We start from the raw sequence: 27,587 nt of genomic DNA, 5'->3' as shown, positions 1-27,587 counted from the left end.
GTGCATATGCACCATTTATACATGAAGCCCCTGGTGTATAACGCAAAGGAAGCTTAATACTTTATGTCCAATATGATTCTGAAGAAGTTTAACAAATCCTTTGTTCTTTCCAACCAAATGCAGTTATGATGTCCTCTCCCTTGGCTGTACCACTAAGAGGTATCAAGAAGCACAGTGCTTCATAAATACGTCATTATCACAATATCGCACAACTATCACTAGGCACGCCACGTCATTCACATCAACTGTTTCATCAAGAGCAACACTAAATAAAGCTTGTAGTAACCCGGTTGTCTGTTTTGCTGTTACATTTTCAGCCATATAAGTAATGTGTCTCTCGATTGATCTCGCAGAAGTTGGTATTTCTCAAATCCAAGACAGTAATGTTTCTTTATTTGTTTAATTGCTAAACAAAGTTTCAGCACTGCTCAAAAAACAGTTTCCTTGGCTAATTCTCCATCTATGAAAGGTTGGGCCTTTGAAGCCACACACTTAGCAATCTTTGTAACTTCATTCGGTAGCTTTATTTTTGGTTTCAATTACTTGAATAAAAATACTAGTTTGTTTTTTGTAGCCACAAACAACACGTTTCATGGCTTCACTTTTCTCCCTAGAGTTTTTAAGCATGGACTGATGTTTGGTTTGATACACTTGATGTACGGCACATGACAGTTTAACATCATAACGCACAAACAGCACAATCCTTTTGTTGTATGAATCCATATTTGTTTGTTCAAAAGTCTTGAAATCGAGTTTTTGCACTTTTTCAGTTATTTTAAGGGCACTTAACAATAACATGAACTTTTGTGTTACGGTGCACAGACTGTACTGGCAGGAGTGTGTGTCAGATGAGAGAACTCTAGAGGTGGTGGTGGTCTGGAAAGAGAAGAAGGAGAGGACAGAAACAAAACTCCATTAAGGTCAGTCATTGTGCTCCACACTCACTCAGTCAGTTTGCACATTCGTACATCTAATGTCTAACAACTTTCATTTTGAAGGGATGTAAAAACAGGAATAGCTTTAAAAGAATTATATGATTCTGTTTAATTACAAATTAATTTTTATGAGATTGTAATTACAGTGTTTTAACTCACTCAGCGTGCCACTGAAAATTATTCTATGTGGGACGCTTGGGACATGTGCTCTAGGTTGCCTACACCTGACAGACACTGAGCTTTCACAACTTGGTAAAGCTCAACCAAGTCTGGCAGGTGAGTAAATGATAGATAGATAGATAGATAGATAGATAGATAGATAGATAGATAGATAGATAGATAGATAGATAGATAGATAGATAGATAGATAGATAGATACTTTATTGATCCTGAGGGAAATTTAAGCACATTTTTTTTTTTGCCAACCTTTTTATCTGCCATGGGAGTTCAATAACTTGTCAGAGGCATCAGTCTGACCATCTGAGCCAATTTTAAAATCACCCATCATTACTACACAATCACAATATATTGTAAGTTTGGATAAAAGACACATTTTGTCCACCATTTGGTGCTTCTTCAAATAAAGGAATAGTGTCAGATTGGCTCTGCCAGGTCTCAGGAAGTGGACACAAATGTGGCTGAGTCCTCACTGGAATATGAAAAGAGCTCAGTTCACACGTGAACACATGTTTAGCAACCAATCTCTTAAACAACAATGAAGTCTATGAAGTGGCCTTATAATTTTCAGTTTAATATAAATCAGGTCACTAATACCGGCTCCTAATTCTTGGACTATTTACGCTTTCTATTGTTTGTCTATCACTTGATTTGGATTCGTTTACATAAATCAGTTCCCCAGATGGCTCTAAAGACAGACATCCACTTGTAGGACAGACTCACATTACTTGGTCAAAAGTTATTTTCTTAAGCTGCCACTGCCTGCCCCTCTTTTATTGACTCGTAACTTCAGTTCAGATGTCAGTTCACTTCACCAGGACTCTCCTTGACAGTTTTAGGTGTCATCTGATCAGTGTGATCAAACAAAGGCAAATGACACCCAACAATGTCTCAGTATGTCACTCTTGATCACTTTGTGACTGAAGAAGGAGCCAAAAATTCAACCACCGGCAAACTTGATGAATAAAACTTTATACCAATTAGTAACAAAAATGTTAACTTTCTGTGAATCCAAGACACCTACAGCAGCAAGTCCACTCCTTCCTTTATAACCTTTTGCCAGCACTAGAACTCTTATCTCTGCCCCTGGATTTGCTTCTGCCCTCTAGTAAGACCCTTATTGTGGACATCACAAAAGATAAATGATCTCTTCTACTCCAGAGGGTAACATAGTGCCAGACTGTAAGAGCTGAAGACCACCTGTAGAAGAGTTGGACGTGGGTGGCACATTCAGTCCTGCCTGTTAAAGGAAAGCAAGTTGCAAGTTAAGAGAGACCACACATACAACATTTCTATAGAATTGCTGAAGGAGGAAATTACTTGATCTCAGTTTACACAGTGATTGTAATTTTTTTTTTTTTTTTACCAGCAAAGAATAACCAGTAAGTGTGAAACCTCAAAGACTTTAAACTGCAGTGCAGCCCACAGACATAAAGAGAAAAGGCCAAGAGAGACAAAAGAATCTGTTAGAAGAAAGACAAAGCAAACTGAATGTTCTTCCATGTGTGACAGAGGAAGCTCTCCATGGATACAACAATCTGGAGAAAACATCACCTCCACCTGAGTGACCATAAACCAAGTCAGGAGTTCACCTGCTCAGAGTCTGAGAACTTCTAACTGGGACTCAGTAGTTAAGATAAAGCCAGGGGGTGAATTCTGGGAGTTGACATCACCATAACTGTGTGAAGGAGAAGACTTTAGCTGTTATATGGGTCTCTTCATAAATTCAGTAAGAAAACTAAAGTGGACTTGTATCAGTTCAGAGCAGCATCACACACACACACACACACACACACACACGCGCGCGCACCCACACACACTCACACACAGAGGAGCTGTAAGTGCCGTCACAGTGCTGGCTTTAAAAATCTTGATCTCATAGCTTAGAACTGATTAATCTAACCTTCTCTAAGACTAGAACTGATAGGTGCCTTTCTCTGTGAGAACAAGAAACAGATCCAAATAAGATAATGCGGATTAATGTGTTTTGTTATTTGCGAATGTTCTTTGTCCGTATAAACTTTTGCAGTATATTTACATCTTCAGTTATCCTTATGTTATAAATATGTTGTATATTTTGATTGATGTTCATGTCATCCGGGTGCTCCAGTTTCCTCCCAGGATTCCAAAGATATGCAGGTTAGGTGGACTGGCATTGCTAAATTAGAATTATTGTGTGTGTGTCAGTGTATTTGATTTGTGATATACTGGTGACCTGCCCAGGTGTTGTCCCTGCCTCGTATCCAATGTTTGCTGTGATAAGCCTTCAATTGACATTTGACTTTGCCCTAGTTAAATGGGTTAAGAACATATGAAGATGGATGAATGGATGGATCATTTATTGCAGTAAGAGTGTTTGCGTCCATTGTTAGTCCATCACCATGAGTGGGCTACAGACATTTCAGGCATAAACTGAGCAGATCTCTTCATAGTTCTGGTGTCCTGGCTGTAAAGTGAAACAAAGACCTCCAGCTCTGGATTTACTGTTTGGTAATTTTAATTAATTAATTAATTAGATTCTTCACCTACACAGTTAAGTTATTTTGTGTGTGAAGTTCTGATTTCCCAGTCGTCGATGTGATGTCTTCTAAACATCAAGAACTAACTCACTCAGCAGTGTGTCTTCAAACTGACTTCATTATTTGATGCACTCTATAAGCCCAAACTCCATCTTGAATCAGTGATATTAAATGTTTCTTTTAATTTTTGTGTTATTCATATTTGCTGAATCAAATCTCTGTGTGTCACCTACTGTGTCAATGTGTGACAGAAGAAGTACGTTGTGTCATGAAATGTAAAAAAAGAAATGTGTTGTATGAATATCAGGATGCAGAAACAAATGAAGAAATCAAAAGGTGAATGTGAATTCTGATCTGACCACGTGTGTCCTCTTGTGTGTCCAAACAGAAACAGCTGGGGGCGACACTGAGTGACATCAAGAGGAGACTTGAGGAGAGAGAGAAGACACTGAAGGAGACGAGGAGGAGGATGGACGAAATGAAGGTGAGAGGAGAACTATCAAAGAGATGAGAACTAAACTAAAAGTAGAAGAGCCAGCAGAGCTTAAAGATTTTATTTAAATTGCAGAAAACACTGGTATAAATTCATCAATTTGTTTCAATTTCCAGGTCTTTGCCATCCAGTAATAAAACTGAAAGTTAGGTAGTGCCATGTTACATTACATTACATTATTCAGAATTGAAATTGGTTTGTATGATGTACACTGTGATAAATCCTTATTTAAAAACAAAAAGATGAATTCATGTTTGGTGAAAAGTTTGAGGTGGAATTTTGTTGTCTTTAGCTTCTGTAAACATTGCTAATAACAGTGGAACTAACTTAGTTGAAAACTTCTTCATAAAATTCCACTGGGTTGCCATCAGGGCCTGCTGTTTTCCCACTCTGGTGTGAGTTTACAGCATCCAGTAGTTCTGAGAGTGTCAGAGGTTTGTCAATGTGGCATTTACCCCTTCATCCAGTATCTCTGTGGGTTTCCTCCACTTATTGCAGTTCTTCCCCCACATCCTCACATTTAGGTTTGGTTAATTGGCAGAAACCCCAAGTTGGCTCATCATGATTGCTAGTGTGGGTCTCTCCTTTTGATAAAATGTCACACTCTCCAAGGCAGCATGCTGCCTCATGTCCAGTTATTCCAGGATTCATTTATAAGAAGTTCTCATCCAACTCAGGAAGAACTCTTCACAAACTTTATGGTGACAAGACAGACTAATTTTTTCCAGCCTAATTTTTTTAGCACAGACTCACATTAAACGGAGTGCCGCAATCTGGTGTACTAAAGCACTAAACACAGCAGGCCCAGTCCACTGAAAGAAAGTAGGTGGGTCACAATCTGTCACTCAACACTTTGTAGTCCAATTAAGATAAAGAGAAGACAGCTGAAGAAGTACAAGTGAAGGACAGCCGTCCTCACAGATTGACCTCCTCATTGGTGTATGCTTTTATTGACATCTGCTTTTGTTGTTTCCTCATAGAATTTCTACTTATTAGTGAAATCCCTCATGTAAACCTATGCTGAACATGACATTTCTCAGCCAGGGTTCCTCCTCTGGCTGTTGTTCAATGTCTTGTTTCATGTCTGTTTTTGTTTATTTAAGATAATGTTGATTTTGTTGATTATGTATATTATTCTTTGCATTTGATCCTGTCTGTAAGCTGCCAGTGTTATGTTCCATGTGTTTTGTGTGTGCAATCACTGCCAGGATCTGCCTTTCCACCCTATAAATCCAGAGGGTCTCCCACAGTTCCTGGCGGTTCATTGTGAATGTGCTCTGTGAGTTTGGGGAGCTCTTGCTCTTTTCCCTGTGCCTTATGCTTTTGTGATTTTCTAGATTTTTGCACCTGTGTTTTGTTTTTCGACTGCTCTGTTTAGATTCTGTTTTGAAATGTCGTTTTCTTTGGAGTGCCTTGTCTGGCTCCATGGGGCATCTGAGTGTTTCAAATACCACTTTGTGAAGAATAAATCTTTAATTTTATAAAGAGTCTATGAGGCCCTTTTTGTGTTTAGCTCGTAATTTTGATGGTGTCCCGGGAGACTTTATTAGAAGTGTTTTTGGAACTTTAGGGATTTACATGCTTTGGAATTCCTAGTTCACAACAGACTGTTCATTAATGCACCCGTTCTTGATAAGTGTTGTTCAATTATAACAGTACCTCTAAACTCAAAGTGAGATATTCTACACTGTCAAATAAATCTTAAATTATACTTTTCTTTGTAACAATGGACCTGGTTGTTCTGCGGTTCTCCTTCCAAAGCTCTTGGTCATGTAAAGACAGAAACAAAATATCAACTATTTCAATATTATATCTAAAGGAGAGAAACAGGTATGTTTTAGCTGAACATTCACATACCTTTTCTTTTCACAAAACATTGACTATATAATGTTTACATCGATCTGCCCCCCCCATCAGTTTCCCACCACTACATACATAAATCCCCATAAACACACTCAATACCACTTTTAGCTAATAACGTCTTATTGTCTGTGTGGGAAGGGGAGAAGGTTGGAAGATGAAAGGCAGATTTTGTGAATGACAGAAGATTTGAAGATCGCACCAACCCACAAAAAAAAGTTTCAGATCTCACCCTCTAGTGATAGTGACGAGCTGGTTCCTCATCCACAGTTTGTTCCTGCCAACTGCAAGATGCTTGTTGCACCATGCTCAACCTTCGATGAAATAATTTATTGCAGCAGTACTGTCTCTTTCAAACGTACTAACCTTCAATTCCTGTCCTCCCTTTTCTTTCTCCATGTCACCAATCACCACAAAATCGGCTCTTTAATAAATGTCAAGCCATCTGTAAACTCATAACACCGATTTTTCAAAACATATAAGAAACATTGAAATATCTTCGTAGTTCATGTTTAATTATTCCATCCATCTATCTATCCAGTCTATCTGTGCCAATCCCAGCAAGAATACAGTGCAAGGCAGGAACAATCCCTGAACGGGGTGTCAGCTCCTCTCTAATGCTGTGACACCGTGTCAACACATTTATTAACATATTACATTATTTAAATGATCTTAAACATGTATCTGTATAATGTAATACACATACTTTAATGCATTTCATCTAAAAAATTATATCAAGAACTCCAAGAAGACAGCGCCTGGAAATCTCAATCGATTTAGAAGCCAGTCGTCATCATCTGTAAATACACACTCTCTTCTGTTGAATTAGAACATTAGAACATTGTAGACCAGAACAGGCCATTCAGCCCAACAAAGCTCACCAGTCCTGTCCACTTATTTCTTCGAAAAAAACATCAAGTTGAGTTTTGAAAGACCCTAAAGTCTTACTGTCTATCACACTACTTGGTAGATTATTCCAAGTGTCTATCATTCTTTGTGTAAAGAAAAACTTCCTAATTTTTGTGCAAAATTTACCCTTAACAAGTTTCCAACTGTGTCCCCATGTTCTTGATGACCTCATTTTAAAATCACAGTCTCGATCCACTGGACTAATTCCCTTCATAATTTTAAACACTTCAATCATGTCACCTCTTAATCAAGGTTATTATAGTTTTGCCTTTTTATATTAGTTTTTATTTCTATATTTTTTCTGACCTTACTTGGAAATTCAGTTTAGTTTTAGTTTTCCTTCATTGTGTATTTTTAGTTTTGGTTTAGTTTTTATTTTACAAAGACATTTCTATTTTATTTTTATATATATTAGTTTCAGTTTTAGTTTTAGTAATTTTAGTATGGTTAAAGAGCTAAAGGCCTTTAATAACCTCTTGGGCATAGCCATCAGCAAGTGTGTCTGTTTGCGGAGAGAGTGTCGACCTCGTTGAGAGGTTTACTTACCTTTGCAGTGACATTCATGTCTCTGGTGACTCTTCCTATGAAGTCAGTAGACAGATTGGGAGAGCATAGGGGGTCATGAGGTCGTTGAAAAGGGGTGTGTAGCACTCCCAATATCTCTGCAAAAGGATGAAGTCTTTAGAGTCCTGGTGCTTCCTGTCTTGCTATATGGTTGCGAGACATGGACACTACCCAGTGACCTGAGACGAAGACTGGACTCCTTTGGTACTGTGTCTCCGGAAATTCCTTGGGTATTGTTGGTTTGACTTTGTATCAAATGAGCGGTTGCTCATGGAGTCCCGAATGAGGCACATTATCTGCATTGTGAGGGAGCGTCAGCTACGTCACTAAGGCCATGTAGGGCATTTCCCCGAGGGTGATTCGGCTCGTAAAATCCTCATTGTTGGGGACTCGAGTGGCTGGACCAGGCCAAGGGGTCGCCCACGTAACACCTGACTGTGGCAGACAAAGGGTCATTTCTGAAGGATAGGACTGGACGTGTGTCTGCCTGGGGGGTTGCCAACCGGGATCCTGAGTGGTTTTGTTATGTAGTGGGTGCGGCAACGTGCTGTACCAGTGCATGCTCCCCAACTTGACTTGACTTGACTAAAGAGCTACTATGGAGTTTAGTTTTTGTGTCACAATGAGACAGAACTATACACTTAACGGGTTTGGATATAATATGAATTTAATGTTAGTGGAGGCTTGCAACACTATGCAACAAACTTTACTATTTGGTTTTGTTTTTATCTGATAAAAACAAAGTATAATCAAAACCAGGTACTAAATATGAACAATTTTACACAATTTTATAATTTTTAAAATATTTTCTATATCATTCGTACTGAACACATCTGCGCTGACTGTTGGCACTTTTTTCTTTTCCTTTTATTGCTCAGAATGGGCAAATTTGTAATGAAAACTAGGTGAATTTTAAGGTGTGAGGGTGTTTTACTCTAAATGTCTACAACACACAACATATCCTGCTCCAACAACAATGTGCTTATAATGAATGCCTTCAATATTTCATTGAAAAATCTCAAACACAGGGCTTTGTTATTTTCTACCAGCTATATTGATATCTGATTCAATCTCAGGCACAAAAAATTTATAGACAGAATTTTGCACCTGCAGGCCTGAAAAGATGTAAAAAATAAGACAAGAGATTCTACTGTGTTCTGACAGGTGTGACCATGAAAATCACGGGGGTTAAGGAAAAACTAGGCACTTAGGCTCGAATCAGTGTTCAGACCCCACCTAGCTGTATTGTGGGAAACAAAGAAAAAAAAAGCATGTAGTGTCAAGGTTAGGGACATTGAGACTTGAATAGTCCACCATAAGAACAGCAAACCCATAATGAGCACAGTAAGAGCAGGTAATAAGAGTATGGGCAGACACAAACAACAGATACAGCATCTGAGATTAAGAACAATATATACATTATCTAAACCTTTTTATCCAGAGCAAGATCACAGGCATCTGGAGCCTACCCAAGCAGGTTTGGATGCAAGGCAGGAAAAATCCCTGGTATGCAATATGTACGATATGGCTGATGTTAAGAACAAAAAGAATATGATGATTTCAACTATCTGATTTGAGAGAGAGAGAAACATTGAAAAAATGGGAACAGATATTTTAAAGCATAATTCTGCTACTGGAGTATTTTCACAATATCAGGTATTCTGAGCTGTGAATATGAACTAAAAAAGATAAATTAATAAATATAGAATAAATACAAAAACAAATTAATATGTTTAGCTTTTCGCCACTTGGCAGACTCTGTTCCCCAAGCTACCTGTAGTTCAATAGAGACATTTGCCAACTCGCGAATTTTACAAGGTTTGTATCGCTTCATTGTTAAACAACGTTTTTAAAGCTGAAGTGATTGGTCAGCAAAAATAAGCAGAGGTGGTCAAAAAACTCCTTGGTGGTAGGGCCCCGGGGGTGGATGAGATACGCCCGGAGTTCCTCAAGGCACTGGATGTTGTAGGGCTGTCTTGGTTGACACATCTCTGCAACACCGCATGGACATCAGGGACGGTGCCTCTGGATTGGCAGACTGGGGTGGTGGTCCCCCTCTTTAAGAAGGGGGACCGGAGGGTGTGTTCCAACTACAGAGGGATCACACTCCTCAGCCTCCCTGGAAAAGTCTATTCATGGGGTTCTGGAGAGGAGGGTCCGTCGGATAGTCGAACCTCGGATTCAGGAGGAACAGTGTGGTTTTTGACCTGGTCGCAGAACAGTGGACCAGCTCTACACCCTTAGCAGGGTCCTAGAGGGTGCATGGGAGTTCGCCCAACCAGTCTACATGTGTTTTGTGGACTTGGAAAAGGCGTTCGACCGTGTCCCTTGGGGAATCCTGTGGGGTGTGCTCCGGGAGTATGGGGTACCGGACCCCCTGATAAGGGCTATTCAGTCCCTGTATGATCGGTGTCAGAGCTTGGTCCGCATTGCTGGCACTAAGTCGAACCCGTTTCCAGTGAGAGCTGGACTCCGCCAGGGCTGCCCTTTGTCACCGATTCTGTTCATAACTTTTATGGACAGAATTTCTAGGCCCAGCCAGGGTGTTGAGGGGGTCCGGTTTGGTGGACTCAGGATTGGGTCACTGCTTTTTTCAGATGATGTTGTCCTGTTTGCTTCATCAGGCCGTGATCTTCAGCTCTCTCTGGATTGGTTCGCATCTGAGTGTGAAGTGGCTGGGATGGGAATCAGCACCTCCAAATCCGAGACCATGGTCCTCAGCCGGAAAAGGATGGAGTGCCCTCTCAGGGTTGGGAGCGAGATCCTGCCCTGAGTGGAGGAGTTCAAGTATCTCTGGGTCTTGTTCATGAGTGAGGGAAGAATGGAGCATGAGATCGACAGGCGGATCGGTGCGGCGTCCGCAGTGATGCAGGCTCTGCATCGGTCTGTCGTGGTGAAAAGGAGATGAGCCGTAAGGCAAAGCTCTCAATTTACCAGTCGATCTATGTTCCTACCCTCACCTATGGTCATGAACTATGGGTAGTGACCTCAAGAACGAGATCGCAAATACAAGCGGCTGAAATGAGTTTCCTCCACAGGGTGTCTGGACTCTCCCTTAAAGATAGGGTGAGAAGCTCAGTCATCCGGGAGGGGCTCAGAGTAGAGCGACTGCTCCTCCGCATCGAGAGGAGTCAAATGAGGTGGCTCGGGCATCTGATCAGGATGCCTCCTGGACGCCTCCCTGGTGAGGTGTTCCGGGCACGTCCAACCGGGAGGAGGCCCCGGGGAAGACCCAGGACACGCTGGAGGTACTATGTCTCCCGGCTGGCCTGAGAACGCCTCGGGATTCTCTCGGAAGAGCTAGAAGAAGTGGCCGGGGAGAGGGAAGCCTGGGCATCTCTGCTCAAGCTGTTGCCCCCGCGACCCGACCTTGGATAAGCGGAAGAGGATGGATGGATGGATGGATGGATGGATAATAATAATAATAATAGTAATAATAATAATAATACAATAAAAAACAATGAAAAAGATACAATATGAAAGCATAAGTACAATATATATGTACATATAGTGCAGATAGTGCAAATGATTTATAAAGTCGCTCAATATTACAACTGTAGTGCAAGTTGCCAGTGAGGTAATTGTACTTATAAGTACAGACAGTTCTACAAGGAGCACTTGATGGACTAATTGAGTGCGTTTAGAGCTCTTGGGATGAAACTGTTTCTGAACCACGAGGTTCGTACAGGAAAAGCTCTGAAGCGTTTGCCAGATGGGAGAAGTTCAAATAAACTGTGCGCATGGCTGAGGCAGCGTGTGCTACAAGCTGTATCCCAATAATCCTCTGCATTCTCAACACAATCTACGTTAGAGCTTTCCAATCAGCTGCTGTAGAGCTGTGATTCCACAGTGATACAGTGATATAAACACTCTGAGTGGTGCACTGCCAGTGACAACACTGAAGCAGTTGTGGTATTTGGAATAGTTTGTCCATTTGTGGACCATTATATTATTGCAGGTTGATTACAATCAGATGCCTCATATTTAGAAATGATTTGCGGTTAATTTCAGTGTATTGAAACTGATCGAAAAACTTGCATATGCAAGGGATTGATCTGGCGTGAAAATGTGCGTTGCTTTACGCCAAGTTTAGTTTTATACATCACAATGTCAGTATGGAAAGAAGTGTGTGAGTATACAACATTTTTTTGCTTAAGCACCGTTTATAGATGAGGCTCCAGTTGTGTGTTGTTCTATTCCACTCCTAACCTCAGACTGAGCAGGAGATGCCATTTTTAAAGCAGACCTTTGTAAAACTATCAGGTTAAATGGAGTCCTCACAAGACAGTAGAGGTGTCCCCAGCAGCTCCTGCCAATGACTCTCAAGATCCTTTGCAAGGATGTCTTTTATGACTGTGTATCCCATAAAGTGCTGCAGGAGCAAAAATAGGAGCATCAGCAGAAATGTGGGTGAACGTATTGTCTGGGAGGTGGTCTTCAACTTCCCTTCCTTCTGTGATTAAAGTACCACCAATCACTCCAGCAAATTCAAATTGTCCTTAAAAACATCAAAATTCCAACAAATGCATTTTGCAATATATAATTCTCATTAGATGACTCAGTTCTAAATATTTCTGCTATCCAATCAGATGTCTGTGCAAAGAGAGATGGAAGAAAATGAGAAGAGCTTCACTGCTCTGATAAGGTGCATTGAGGAAGCTGACAGGAAACTGACTGAGAGGATCAGAGAACAAGAAAAGAGAGAAATGGAGAAGGCTGGAGGAGTCATGGAGCAACTCGAGAAGGAGATTGAGGAGCTGAAGAGGAGAAAAGCTGAGCTGAAGGAGCTTTCAGAGACCAAGGACAATCTCCACTTCCTACAGGTGAGAGTGACACTTCATAGGGATTCTGATCAGACTGGGGTGTGAGGGACCTGAGAACATTTAGAGATAAATTTAAAAGATCTGCAGAGTTTGTACAACACAACAAGAACAGGCCATTCAGCTCAACACACATCATCTTTTCATATTTCCTTAACATTTCAAATATTCTGTTTACAAAGATCTCAAATTTGCCACATTCATGTGCATGATAGGCCAAAGAATCTACATGTGTTTGTGAGATTAAGTGAATTTTTATGAAATTTAAAAGAAGACATCTAATTAGAAATGGTGCCAACTCTTCTGCCAGGCCACCTCCTTATGTCTCCATCCTTAAACTTTGGCATTCAAATCCTTCAGCATTTCCTCACAGCTCAGACCCTACAGTCCAGTCTCCTCTCATCTCTCATTCTTCTTGTATGGTTTTATCTCACACTCCACAAAACAGTCCTGATGTCGACTGTGTTTTGTAGACATTAGTGAGATTGTTTTCTTAATTTACTCTCCACACATGGTGGTCATTATATAACTCAGCTTACCGTAGCTTTCTCTACTTTGTGTGGTTGGTGATGGTGATGAAGACACAAAGGCTCCCAGGATTTCCTCACAAGTCACACTTCTGAGTTGTAGATCTTCAAATGTTTAATCATATTGAAGAGCTTTCTCCCTACATGTGTTAGTCTTTATATTTCATTTTAAGTTTCTCTCAGAAAAATGAAAGACCAACACTTTGTTTTGTGTGCCAAGTGAATTCTGGACCCACCTGCCCCCTCAGTCACTTTATCTTGACTCGCCTCTCATTGAGTTCTGTGAGAAAATGTTCATTGATAGTTAAGGTTCATAATCTCTGATGCTCCACTACACTCCACCAAATATTCTCTCATAAATAACCAACAAGTCAATGACAGGTGTTCTCACCATCTAAACCCAAGCTGACTGCCCACCACACTGATCCTTAATTCAGAAGAGCCCCCTATTATCAGCATTACTTACTTTTTAATGTCTCCATTCTGAAATCTAGTCCCTTCTTCTGTCCTGATCCAGACTTTCTCATCTCGCTGTGGCCATCCTGCTGAAGGAGACTTGCTGAGCTTCACTATCACCACTGATTTCTCATCTGAGAACCTGAGAAAGGAGCTGTCAGGTCTAAAAAAGAGTCTGGAGAAGATCAGCCAGGAGGTTATCATGACAATGACTCCATCAGGTACAGCATCTGGTGACATTGTGTCTGTTATTGAAGTCCATTAGGAGGACCAGAGTGATAATAAGAGGACAGTGAAGAAGAAGGCCTGCTCTTTAACGTGTATCTGCCATCCTTTGCTGTTAAATATTTTTTTTTACTATATAGTGCCTTTCACAGTCATTAGCTGAGTGATAACAAACTCTCTAAATAATCAGCTGTTTATAATCAGATGTTTAGGATTTAAGTTGAAATGTTACACTCCTTATACTTTTTCCATATACTCTCTTAAAAAGTCCTTTTTTCACTTAACTTTGGGATTCTTTTAATTTCCTTTGCTTTTCTTAAATTAAGATTAATGAACATAAATGTGCTTAAAATGGCTAAGCCGGCTAAGTGCACAAAGGAATTGTTTCCTTGAGAACAGAGAAGACGTTCATAAAGTCAAATTGAGCTCAGCGTCAGTGCTTTTTAATATCAGAACATCTGAATCTGCTCCTGCTGTCTTCGGTGTCCATTACATTCTGCTGGATGGAGTCCACGTTAAAAGTTCATGTTCATCCATTTTCAGCTGTGCTCCCCCTGGGCTCTTGTGTTTTATATGCCCGCTGTTGTTAGCTCAGAAGTCATGTCTCCCATACCCTGTTTAATAATGAATATGAAATAAAAGCAACAAAGACGGTGCACAATGATGACGTCTGCTGCAATCAAAGGCTGTCAAGTTAAAGTCACTTGTGAGTCGGAGCTCCATCTTCCTCAGTCACAGATCTGTAATGAACACTCACTTCTGGTGACATTTTAAAGTGGTGTCCCAGAAGAGGCGGAGCTTAATTTGTGCGCTGTGGAAGTGACGTCACTCGTCTTGTGGCCTGTGAACTCATTGAAGTGATGACATTAGCAGGAGCAGCACCCTCTCCACTCAGGGTGGGATTTCTTAACAAGATGGAGCTCTGAATATGTAAAGAACTGTACCTGCTTGTCAATATATATAAAATACAGTATATTTATTACATTGTATGTCAGGACAAAAACTGAGACATGGAGTTCAAGAGACCTTCTGTACACCTCCGTGATCAAATAGTGGTGAGGATTTGAGCTGTGCACAGGGATAAAGCCATTTGTAAAGCTTTGAGTGGTCCCAGCAGCACTACGGCCTCAAGAATTGAGAAATGGAAGAAGTTTGGAACCAATAGGCCACTTTCTAGAGATGGCCTGTCTGAGTAACTGGGAAGGAAGGCCCTTGGCCATGGAGGAGACCGAACACCCAATGGTCACTACAACACAACTTCAGAAGTCCTCTGCTGAGATGATAGAAACTGTAGGAAGGACAGCCATCACAGCAGCGCTCCACAAATTAAGTGTTTATGGTAGAGTGGCCAGTCTGATATCCTGTGTAGTAAGAAAGTGGCCCCAGCCTACACTCTGGACATCTGATAGTTTATGAGCTGAACACAATCAGCGGAGAGATGAGACACAGACAGAAATTGAAGGGTGAAAGGTGCAAGTTTATTTACAAGAATGCTGAACAACAAGAATGTAGTCATGTCAGGCGGGCTTTGATGTATTGTCCTTCAGCACTGACACTTCTTCAGAAATAAATATGAAAAAGGGGAAAATATGGTGTATTTACAAAAACAGTGCACTCCTATAAAACTAAACACACACTCCAACAATGAAGGTGGTCTTCCTTTATCTATGGATCAAGAAGTTCATCCAACAGGAAAAAAAAATAAAGAGGAAAAAAAAAGAATAAGAAAAAAAAGTGTGTGTGTATACAAAAAGAAAAAAAAACAATTACAGCAATCCTAAAATCGAAAACTATCCCAACACCAAAGAAGTATATATACCTCCATCAAAAAGTATCACCAGGAGATATATAACTATATGTACAAAAGAATATCTACAAGGCCGCCAAAATCACATCTGCTCGTCCAATAGCTCAGCAGTTCTTAATCCTACCTGACCTTTAGGTCCACTGATGATCCCTGTTGGCCAGCAACTCCTTAAATATCACCGTCAAGATCATCCAGCCAATGTGCCACCCCATCTACCCCACTCACCTAACCAGGTAGACACTGGCACGTTCACGCCACGCTCCACGACACACCCCAAGCAACTTTCTATTTAAACTCGAACCCCTGCCGGTCGCACACATGTAAACCCCCCATGGACTGCTAATGGCAATGCTGAGCTCAAGCACACCAGTTGCCGAATCACAAATAAGTAAATTCAGTTATTTACAATATGGAATCCCCATCTCTGACTCTGCTTTTTCTTTCAGGAGCTCCGCACCTTAAACCATCTGTGCTGGGCAGGCTGCTAGGACACCAGCGTGTAAAACTGAACAAGAGCGGAGGAGCCCATACTGGCCATGATACAGCTCCAGGTGCGCCCAGAGTCACCGCGCCTCACAATGCTCACCCGCTACGAGGCCCCATGTTCCCATGGCAGCGCCTTCAATGCACAAACGGTAAGTGCACTTCCTTTATGATGGCATACATTTAACCTTATAAATAACGCTGATTGGTTTAATGCTTCTATAACTTCAATTTTGTAATGCGCAGAGTAGGACATTACTGCACCAGGCAGAAGATACTCTAAAGTAAAAGACAAATGACAGCTTGAGAGCATTAAGGGAAATATTCAATGATCTGATGAGACAAACATTGAACAATTTAGACAGAAGACCAAGAAAGATGTCTGGAGAGGACCAGGCACTGTTCACCACCCACCTAATACCATCTCTACAGTGAAGATGGTGGTGACAGCATCAGGCTATGGGGACAGAGTGACAGGTCAGAATTGAGGGAAGGAAAAGTGCAGTCAAATACAGAGAGGACCTTAAAGAAAACCTGTGACCTCAGACTGAGAACTGAAGATTGCAGCCAAGACAACCCTGGAGTGGTATTGTGACAAGTCTGAGTGTCCTTGAGTGACCAGACTGAGACCCCACAGAACAGGAGTGACCTGAAGATGGCAGTTCACAGACGCTTCACTTGAAATCTAACGGAGTTTTAGAGGATCTGCCAGGAAGAATGGGATCAACTGACCAAAACCAGGAGTGTAAAGCTGGTAGTGACAATTAGTCATGAAGACGACCTTTGTGGGGCTTCCACAAAGGCCAGAATTAAGTGTCTGAATACTTCTAGGAAGGAGAAGTTTCAGTTTTGATTTGTAATAAATTTATAGACCTTACAGACCTTTCTGAAGAACTGCGCTCACTTTGTCATTATGGTTACTGAGTGTAGACTGATGAGCACAAAAGGCACATTAATCCATTGAAAACTAAATCAACAACACCATAAAGTGTGCAGAAAGTGAGGGGTCTCAATACTCTCTGACTCCCTGTATGTTTATTATTAATATCAATATTCAAATCGACATTTGGCCAAATTTGCCAGCCCTTGTATATTTTATAAATGTTTTATTTGAACTCCTCTGCATTTGTAATTCATGTTTAAGAACTAAACTAAGATCCCACAATGCCATCTTCACAGTTTCCATTCTTCTTCTCTTTTCTTTTTATTTTCAGTTTATGAAGCTCCAGTTTTCGCCCTCCAGCCTCCTGAACCTCAGAGCAGAGACGACTTTTTAAAATGTGAGTTTGTGCTTTGACTGAATGGATCATCACAATAAAAATCATTGAAGTTTTAATAGAGCAGGACAGGCTTAGGATATGAAAGTCTGAGTGTTGTGTGACTGAGGGGCTGAGAGTGATGGGGTCCTGTGACTGGTGCATTATGGGATTGAGAGACTCAGGCAGTGAATCACCGAAGCTGTCTGTTGAACCCGAGTCTTGATGTGTCCAAAAATGTTCAAAAAGGAAAAAATAAAATCCACGTCATGGGGTGTACTTACTTTTTCACACGACTGTATATACAGACACAGTATTAGTTTAAAAATGAAGCACAATTGTGTATGAAATAAGTTAAAGCTGACAAAAGTCCTCGTCATCCTCCATTCTTTACTCCACAGAGCAGACACTTTGCTTTGAGTTCTCGACTTCACAAATTTTAAACATTAAAACAAAAGAAAATGCAGAGAAAATTATTGCGTGTCCTCAGAAGTTCAAAGACCTCACTGGACTGTGGTGACATCTCAAGCTGACTGATTCCTCTAATGAGTGTCACCAGGGTCTTCAGTCACTCAGTCAAGTTCTCACTTTGCTGTGTTGTGTCATTGTGTGCCTCACACTGAATGAGGACAAGAGAAGAGGAGGAGATGAAGAAGGTCACATCCAAGAGTGGTCAAGGTGAAGACTACAAGACCATCTCCAAACAGCTTCGTGTTCCAGTGAGCACAACTGATAATATTCTCAAGATGTTTGAGGGTCTGCAGGACTGTAGCCCACCTCCCTGATGAGACCACCACAGTAAAGCTTGTGGACGAAAAAGGCACACTGACAACAGGCAGATAATATTTCTCAATTCTCTTTTTTATTCATTCGGAGTCACAGTAAGTAGAGATCCAAAAGAGCATAACTTATTGCCGCAAAGCTCAATTTGAACACCAAGAAAAAATTAGGAGGGGTTTTTATAATTCAGCATTTCATGATTAATAAGACAGAAAGAACATCCTTATCAAAACAGTAAAGTTAAACAATATGTCTGTTGAGCTAAGCATTATCTGTGTTCTCAAAGCTAAGCACAGGAGAGACACCTTTGCATAAACTACATGTCCTTTCTGCAGCCTTGTGACCTTGTCCCTGAAACATTCACTCTGAGAAAGGAAAAAACAAGAAACAGCTTAGATTTTATTCATGTGCACACTATTTCTCCTGAACCCTGGAATAACATATTTTTGTTAGTTCATAAGCCAAAGCGTCTCTCACTGGCAAGTTAGAAAAATAGTTATTATAAAAATTTTAATTTACTAAACACACAAAATACATGGTGCTGAGGAGAACATTCTTCTTCTACAAGCTGACCTCAGATTGAACAGAAGGAGAGTTTAAATGGTGGAGAAAAAACAAGAAAACATCAAGAGAGACTCAGGAGGACCTCTGAGATCAAAGGACAACAGCGTCAAGTCACACCATCTTTTACTGTGTCAATGACTGTGGGCTCCATGGTAGAAGACCCCATCTCTGAAGGACACATACAGACTGGAGTTTTCTAAACTATGTGTTAATCAGTCACAGTGCTGGAGAGGTACCTTTGGACTGAAGAAACAAAATCAGAGCTTTATGGTGAGTCACAACAGCTCTGTGTCCACAGAAGACAAAGCGACGCTATTAATGGTCTGAAGTTGAAGTTCTGAATCTGTGAAGGTCACAATGAATTCAGGAGATCATCAAGGTGTTTGGGAGCGAATGTAACAAAGGTGAGATCACCAGGAATGGGGGAAAAGAAGACATTAAAATGTTGTGAAGTGTCTGCTATGAACTCTAAACTGAATCCAAGTCAATATCCATGGAAAGAGCTGAAGGTCATGGCTGGGAGAAAAAGGCCACCAGACGTCAAGAAGAGTGGGCCAGGTGGGCAGTGAGGGAAGTAGAAGTCTCATCCAGAGCCACAGGAAGGGCTTGATGGCAGTTATTACCTCAAAATAATGAGCAACAAAACATGAGACAAGGGTCTGAATCACTTTGTGTGAGCCATCGGAATTTGATTTATTGTTTCAAGTAATCTGTGAAGTCGAAATACAAAGAAAGAGTCTGCTGTGTGGAATAAGAATGGCGGGTGACAGTCACTGGGGTCAGTTTACACTTATTTGATACAATACAATACAATACAATACAGTTTATTTTTGTATAGCCCAAACTCACAGAAGTGCCGCAATGGGCTTTAACAGGCCCTGCCTCTTGACAGCCCCCCAGCCTTGACTCTGTAAGAAGACACGAAAAAACTCCCAAAAAAAACCCTTGTAAGTAAAAAATGGAAGAAACCTGGGAAAGGCAGTTCAAAAAGAGACCCCTTTACAGGTAGGTTGGGCGTGCAGTAGGTGTCAAAAGAAGGGGGTCAATACAATACAATACAATACACAGAACAGAACAAATCCTTGGTACAGTATAAAAAGAAAAATTTTAGAAGTACGATGCAGAATTTAACAGTAGATAATATCACATAATATGATTTGGATTTTTTTGGGGTCCTGGAGACCTCAGCCATCAAGCTGCCTCCCCCATTTAGCCAGTGCTGGGCCAGCCAATCCGATGAAAGGACCCATCTACCCCACGATTCCTGCGATCCACCATCAGAGATTTGATAGAAAATTAAGATTCTTGCTTAAAAAGTGGAAAGGAAAATAAACTACTAGGGGCAGGTCAGTGACACAAACAGTAGAGAGACAGACGTGACAGGTGACATATGATGATATAAATAGGATTCATTCAGGTCAGAGGAACATCATGACTGTGGTGGGTTTACATTGAAGTGATTTTAACACAACATTGTCAAACCAGTTTAATCCAGTTCAGGCTGTGGTGTGTTAAGTCAGGTGCTCACAACCACACAAGGCCAATTCAGAGTCGCCAATTCACCCATCATGCACGTCTGTGGATTGTGTGAAGAAAACCAGGAGTGACACGAGGAGAACACGCTGACCTGACAAAGACGACCACTGGGCGCCATATTCAAAGTCGTGAAGCTCAATCTGTGAGGCCGCAGCTCCAACCCCTCGGCCATCATGTTGTCCTGAGTTGAGTTCTCACAGTTCAGTTCATTTTCTTCACATTTCTTATTATTCTTATCCCAAATCTTTTGATTTTATAGTTAATTTCTACTGAATGAATCGTCTCCTGTAATGACTGAGTAGCTTCAACACACTCCATGATGATTTTCTTCATGAACTTCACATCTCTCAACACTCAATGGCCATCTTGTTTGTTGGCCAGTAAATCATCAAGCTGTCAGTTTGTGATGAAGTGTGACAGTGGATTGATTTTAAATTAAAGAGGTGGACTGTGACAATCAAAGTGTCATTTAATAAAGCCAGCGGTCCGTGTGGACAGTCCATTAGAACTCTGACCTCGACGGTGACCTTGTGCTCATAATGATGGTGCTGATCAGGGCAGCCACAGTTGTTTGCTTGCTGCTGATGTGTTGTTCTTCTCTGTTAACTTTGCCTTTTGTAACAATATGAGGATTACATTCACACGAGATCAGCTCCTGTCTATTGAAATTGGACTTCATTTCTCCTCCACTGATTAAGGACACTTTCATACAGATTTATCACTTATGAACCTCCGGCTGCAGACTCCGACTCCCAGCCTGGTAACTCCCACCTGAAGAGGAGAAGGGGGAAGCGCGCAGGGTCTCATGGGGTCCAGGAGACGTGCTTGTTGAGTGCCCCTTCCCTTACTAGTTTTATCAACGTCAGACCACTGAAACTCAAAACAGATGAACTTCATCTTCTTCTCGGCCCCAGTAAGGATTATTCTCTCTGCTCAGCGTATTGCTGTGTGGACACCTGGCTTACTACATCACAACTGCATACAGAGCAGTTAGAGATTCTGATCATCACAACAAGTCAAAGGCACTGGAGTCTGCTGCTACATTAGTATGTTTGTGTGGACTCCCACCTCTCAAACAGTCTCTGTATCAGCAGAGGTGTCCCTCAAGGCTGTGGACGGCCCCCCTACTTTACTCCTTGTACCCCAATGACTGCAGGTCCACTGATCTTCAGTTAAATCATTAAGTTCACTGATGACACCATCATTATTGGTCTAATTACTAACGTCAATGAAACACCTTCTAGAATGAGTGGTCTCGTCTTGTGTCTTGGTGAGCTTCAACACCCTGCAGCTCAAGACCCCCGAGACAGTGGAAATGGCCATTGACTTTCACAAACAGCAGTCACAACATCTAACACTAGAAATGAATGATTCAGCAGTCAATATGGTGGACTCCTTCAAAGTTCTGAGCACAACAATCACAAACACTGTCACCTGGGACATGAACACCACCACATCACTAAGAAGGCACAGCAGTGATTGGACTTCTTACGCCACATAAAGAAATTAAATATTTCACAGCCAGTCCTCATTCAGTTTCACAAAGCCGTCATTGAAAGTGTAATCACATTCTCCATTGGTGTCTGGTTTGGCTCACCAACGGCACACTCCATAAATAAATGAGAGCGTGTGGTGAGGTCTGCGGTGCTCGTCATCTGTGCAGACCTGTAGACATCTCGTGTCACTAACCGTGTCATAAGGACCACCATGGACTCATCTCAGCAGCTCATCACTTCTTCACACAAACTCCCAAACACTTCAGTCAATTCAAACTCAAACTAACAGACACCTCCATAGTTTCTTTGCCAGGGCCACAGCCTCTCCCAGCAGTGACTTAGCCGTCTTCTGTGTGTATTCATGTGTTCTGTCAGAGACTGTGTGTGTGTGTGAAGGTGTGTGTACAGTGTGAGGACATGTGTGTGTGACACAGGAATACACACTACACACTCTCACCAGCACATCACTATCAGCACATCTCCTTTATAATTGGATTATTCTACAACTTAGTGTGAAGTTTGTCTTTTTCACTTCAGCTCTTTCTGTTATTTGTCTGTGATGTTGTGTTCCGTTATAAGGAGCTCCAAATCCACCAAGTCAGATTCCTGCACATGACGTACTGGAGAATAAAAGGGATTTGGATTTGTTGTCATTCCAGAATTTCATTTTAAATCCCCACAGATTCTGTCCAATCAGATGAGCTCTTTACTATTAGAGTCTCGTCAGCGCAGCTCCTGATTGGTTCTTGTTAATTGTCTGTGTTGTGCTCTGCCCCCAGTCCCGTTACACACTCCCAGATTTCCTCACTCGTTTTCTTTTCTCTCCTTTCAGACTTCTGTCCCCTCACACTGGACATCAACACGGCACACAGACACCTCCGTCTGTCTGAAGGGAACAAGAAGGTGACATATGAGGGGACAAAAGCCAAATATCCTGATCATCCTGACAGATTTGACTGCTATTTCCAAGTTCTGTGCAGAGAGGCTCTGACTGGGACTTGCTGTTACTGGGAGGTGGAGTGCAGAGGAGACTTCATGCATATTGGAGTCGCATATAAAGGACTGAGAAGTAAAAGAGGGGGAAGGGAGTGCGGCCTTGGAGAGAATGACAAGTCCTGGTGTTTGCAGTGGTCTCATTCCCAGTACTTTGTGTGGCACAATAACCAGCGGACTGTAATCAGCGCCCCCTACAGCCCCAGAATAGGTGTGTATCTGGACTGGCCTGCTGGCTCTCTGTCATTTTATAGCGTCTCACACACAATGATCCTCCTGCACAGGTTCAACACCTCCTTCACTGAGCCCCTCTATCCAGGGTTTTGTCTTTATCTTCACTCCAGTGTAACAATCAGCCATCTGACACCATGTGACCACTGACCAGTACCCTACACTGGTCACTTGATGTTCCCACAAGCTCAGGTCCTCTTTGTGTTTGTAGTTTGGGGTGAAATTAATTTTACAGGATGGGTGGGTTGGGGGGTCAGCACCTCTGTGATTGAATTTGTGGATGAGAATGTGGGGTTGAGTGCAGCTGTCAGGGTCTGCATTATTATTGGGTTTGAGTAGCCAATCAGGTGTGTGTGTCATAATGAGGGGCGGAGACACGTCAGACCTACAAATACCAGTCTGACCAGCAGGGGTCACTGTTGATTCACAGTCACATGTCCTTCAGGCTGACACCCCAACAACTACTGAGGTCCCCAAGTGTCACTGAATGTCACCTGTTAAGTAGGACAGGCATGTGGTCCTGCTGGATCAGCACAACTGAAAGGCGCTATACAGACTCAGTATGGAGAGCTCTTGAATAGTGACTATATGTAGGAGCAGAGAGTGACAGATGGGACTGGAGTGTTGTCCACTCACCAGACATGTTGTGACCCTCCATTGGTCACTCAAAGGGTCCTTCACTTCAGAATGAATTCACTGTGAATGTCTGAAGACGAGGACTCACCGGTCAGTCAGATGTCAGCCATACTGACAGAGTTTGGTGTTTTAGTTGATGTCACATTATACTTTAAAGTGCACCTCCTCCTTGTCCCCAGATTTGTCACTCTTGGTACCCTGAAAGCTCCAACATCTTCAAAAAATGAATTCTTGGTCAGCTGGCACACACTTGACATGGGTGCACATGTGTGGCTTTGCAATGGACTGGCACCACGTCCAGAGTTGGCCCACCTTGTCCACAAACCTGAAAATGAAAAGCGAATAAAAAAGACAACGAATGGACAGAAGGGGTCACTGATTGGTCAGTTGCCACACTACTGCCTCTTGTGGCCACTCTAAATATTAAACAGCAATTTATACAAAAAGGAAATCTAAAAGATAAAAGCAGAAAGCATTCAGTGAAATCCTGAGCAGTGAAACATGAAAGGAGAGAATGAGAAACAATCAGAGAGTCAGACGAATGGAGACTTTAACAGGAGGACTGAGGGGTGGGACTGAAGTGCAGTGGCGCCCTCTAGTGGACACCTGCCATATTACACACATGGGAAAGGGGGGAGAAAAGAATACAGTGCAGTGTAAAAGAAATAAGAATAAAGTAAAAACACAAGAATAAAACACCTGAAATAAAGAACTTTAAATATTATATCTAAAACGAATTAAGATTTAAATGATTTAAGAGCAAAATAAGGACGACACGATCACACAGTCACGTGACCTTCAGAGCTGACAGCTGAGCTGATTCTTCTGTAGCCAAACTGCCCCCCCTATTGGCCACTCTCAATATTAAATGAATGGCAAGGCTGAGGGGAGGAAAGATTTGGGTTTGATCAAATGGATATTTAGTGCAGATTTATTAATATTGTCATTAGCTTTAAGGAGAGTGCAGCTTTGTTAGGTTATGTAAGAATCTATAAGGTTAAAGAACCAGTATTTTAAATAATCTTTTTAATAATGGTTATTTATTTACAAAATACAAATTTAATTTTTTTTACAGTTTATTAAAGAAACTCCCAATGGTATTTGGAGATAAAATAATAAGGACAAATGAAATTTGTCAAATCTGTTCATTTGTTAATTTCGGACTCTGGTCACGTCTCATGTGTTGTATTTCTAAAGATTTTACACTCCGTATTTATGATTCATTTCTAAATAGCGTTGGAAAAGTCAAAATCCATCCATCCATCCATTTTCCAACCCGCTGAATCTGAACACAGGGTCGCGAGGGTCTGCTGGAGCCAATCCCAGCCAACACAGGGCACAAGGCAGGAACCAATCAAGGGCAGGGTGCCAGCCCACCGCAGGACACACACAAACACACCCACACACCAAGAACACACTAGGACCAATTTAGAATCGCCAATCCACCTAACCTGCATGTCTTTGGACTGTGGGAGGAAACCGGAGCGCCCGGAGGAAACCCACGCAGACACGGGGAGAACATGCAAACTCCACACAGGGAGGACCCCGGAAGCGAACCCGGGTCCCCAGGTCTCCCAACTGCGAGGCAGCAGCGCTACCCACTGTGCCACCAAAAGTCAAAATATGCCTTTTATTTTCAAGAAAATGGGGAGTGTAACAAAGATGTTGATTTTTGTTTAATATTTTATCGTTAAGTATATCAGTGAAATCAATCATTTAGACCCGAACATTAAATCTCCTTTAAATTGTTTGACTTGAACCCAATGTTTTTGGTCGCCTTTCACAAGCTTCTTAGAATAAGTTAATGGAGTTTCTGGCCATTCCTGCAGACAGAACTGGTGTGACTTGGTCAGGTTGGTAAGCCTTGTTGCTCGCACTTTTTGTCACTTCAATCAGATTGAGGTCAAGGATTTGTGATGGCCACTCCAACACCTTCACCTTATTATCCGTAAGCCATTTTGTCACAACTTTGGAGGTCGGCTTGGGGTCCTTGTCCATCTGGAAGACTCACTTGTGACTGAGCTTCACTTGCCTTGCTCAGCTCTTGAGATGTTGCTGCAATGTTTCTCTATCATTGTCCTTCCACATGATGCAATTTATTTTGTGAAGTGCACCAGAACCTCCTGAAGACTCCACAACATGATCCCCCACCCCCCACCTCCATGCTTGACAGTTGAGATGTTGTTCTTTGGCTTGCAGTCCTCACCCTTTGTCCTCCAAGCAAACTGATTGTCATTATGGCCAAACAGATGTATGTTGGAGTCATCAGACCAGAGGACATTTCTCCAGAAGGTCAGATCTTTGTCCCCATGTGCCATTGCAAACTGAAGTCTGATTTTTTGATGGTGACTTTGGAGCAGTGGCTTCTTCCTGGTCGATCAGCCTTTCATGTGATGTTGATGTTGGACTCGTTTTACTGTGGATATCGAGATTTGTCTATCTATGTCCTCCAGCATCTTCACAGATTCCTATGCTGTTGGTCTGTGTTGGATTTGCACTTTTCATGCCAATGTCCGTTCATCTCTAGGAGACACAGTGCATCTCCTTCCTGATAGGTGTGATGACTGGGTAGTCCTGTGGTGTTAATAGTTGACCATTATTGTTTCTAAAGATAAATGTGGAACCTTCTGCCATTTGTGAATTGTTCTCAAGGATGAACCACATTAGTGGAGGTCCACCATTTTGTTTTGGAACTCTTTGCTGATTTCATTTGATTTTCCCATCATGTTAAGCAAAGAGGCAGTGAGTTTGATGGTCATCCTTAACATCCATCCAAATGTTGTCTCCAATGAGGCTAATTGGCTATCAGAAGCTCATTGTCTAATTGCCTAAAGGCTTGATGACATTTTCTGGAATTTTCCAAGCTGTTTAAAGGCCCAGTTAACAAAGTGTATGTAAACATGTGACCAGTGATGGGCGGAGTGAAGACTCACAAAGCACTGAAACATTTGAAGTAATTGTGTCAGAAATCGGGTCGAAGCTTCAAAACATTTGACACTCGTCTCTCTAGTGACATCTCCTGGCCATTTGTGTTAACGTTACACAAACTCATAATTAAGTTCAAGGACGTCTGTTAAACTTTTTATTTCTTTTATTTTTCACAAGTATGAATTACCAACAAAGAGTAGGGTTCATCTGTGTCTTCCAGTGTCTGAGTACTCAAAACTAATGCTCATGGAGCCCCGGCTCTTTTAATAAATATTCCCCTTTTACATTGTCATTATTATTGTTCCTGTTATTAGAATTCTTATTAGCCCTCATCTCTCCTTGTGATCACATTTAATCAACAGTCAGTTGGGGTTTCACAGCCCTAATATTGCAGGTTTAAAAAGAAAAATATAAATTGAAAACACGCTTTGTCATTTGTCCTCAAATGGTTTCTTTATTCTGATTTATTTAAAACTGAGTAGGCAGAAAATAAAGGCTTAACACTCTACATTGTCCAAAATATAGACGCGCACATCTGAGAAAGAAGATGCATTCCTTAAAGTAACAGACATTATCATTCCATCAACTAATGAGATACCCCAATTATTAATCTATATCTATAAAGGACAGTTGGCATCCGTGTGGCTGTGTTTGTGTGTTTGTGGACGGACGGAGAGTTAAGGCGGGTGTTGGAGTCACGTGATCATCTCCCCTCCCACTCATCTCATTTCATTCACTTCATTTCGCTCCGAGCAATACTATCCACTTGCAGAGCCACAGCACCATACGTCACTGCAGTTTCAGACCCGCAGTTGTAGACCCGGAAGTGACGTTTCAGGACTGACTTCGTAACATTACTTTCGGAAGGTTTCGGCCGGTCTCGGCAAGTAAGTCTTCTCCAAGTCAGAACTGACGTCACCGCAGTTTGAGGACGGAGAATCGGAAGATAACTTTTGGAAGGTTTCGGCATGTCTCGGCAAAGCCCGGAAAGTAACGTCGGGTCAAGGACCCGTTCAGAAATTAAAAGATAAAACTGAGAAGGAAAACAGTACAACAAACTAAATAATACACATCCTTGTGAAGTTCGGAGGGTTTTTGCCATCACCTCGTGTCATACATCAAACTAAACAATACGGATCGTTTCTGTGAAATACACTATTAACATTTACGTTGTGTTCATCCATTGTCCAACCCGCTGAATCCGAACACAGGGTCACGGGGGTCCGCTGGAGCCAATCCCAGCCAACACAGGGCACAAGGCAGGAAACAATCCTGGGCAGGGTGCCAACCCACCGCAGGACACACACAAACACACCCACACACCAAGCACACACTAGGGCCAATTTAGAATCGCCAATCCACCTAACCGGCATGTCTTTGGACTGTGGGAGG

At 41.7% G+C, this 27,587-nt stretch overlaps 3 protein-coding genes across 14 annotated transcripts in view; 2 read left to right on the top strand and 1 right to left on the bottom strand.

Moving 5' to 3' along the window:
• Positions 1-27,587, bottom strand: part of LOC114643026 (tripartite motif-containing protein 16-like) — a 1,170,030-nt gene that overhangs the window by 205,538 nt on the left and 936,905 nt on the right. The window lies entirely within an intron of this gene.
• The window catches only part of LOC114641537 (tripartite motif-containing protein 16-like), a 721,005-nt gene that overhangs the window by 535,223 nt on the left and 158,195 nt on the right, over positions 1-27,587 (top strand). Inside the window, exon 9 of the transcript XR_007934957.1 lies at positions 22,843-22,980. The gene's annotated coding sequence lies outside the window, so the exon portion shown is untranslated. The remainder of the gene's footprint in view (positions 1-22,842; positions 22,981-27,587) is intronic.
• Positions 1-27,587, top strand: part of LOC114643105 (tripartite motif-containing protein 16-like) — a 211,677-nt gene that overhangs the window by 25,895 nt on the left and 158,195 nt on the right. The window lies entirely within an intron of this gene.

Source organism: Erpetoichthys calabaricus, chromosome 5 (assembly GCF_900747795.2).
Source record: "Erpetoichthys calabaricus chromosome 5, fErpCal1.3, whole genome shotgun sequence".
NCBI lineage: Eukaryota > Metazoa > Chordata > Cladistia > Polypteriformes > Polypteridae > Erpetoichthys > Erpetoichthys calabaricus.
This window is presented reverse-complemented; position numbering and strand designations above follow the sequence as displayed.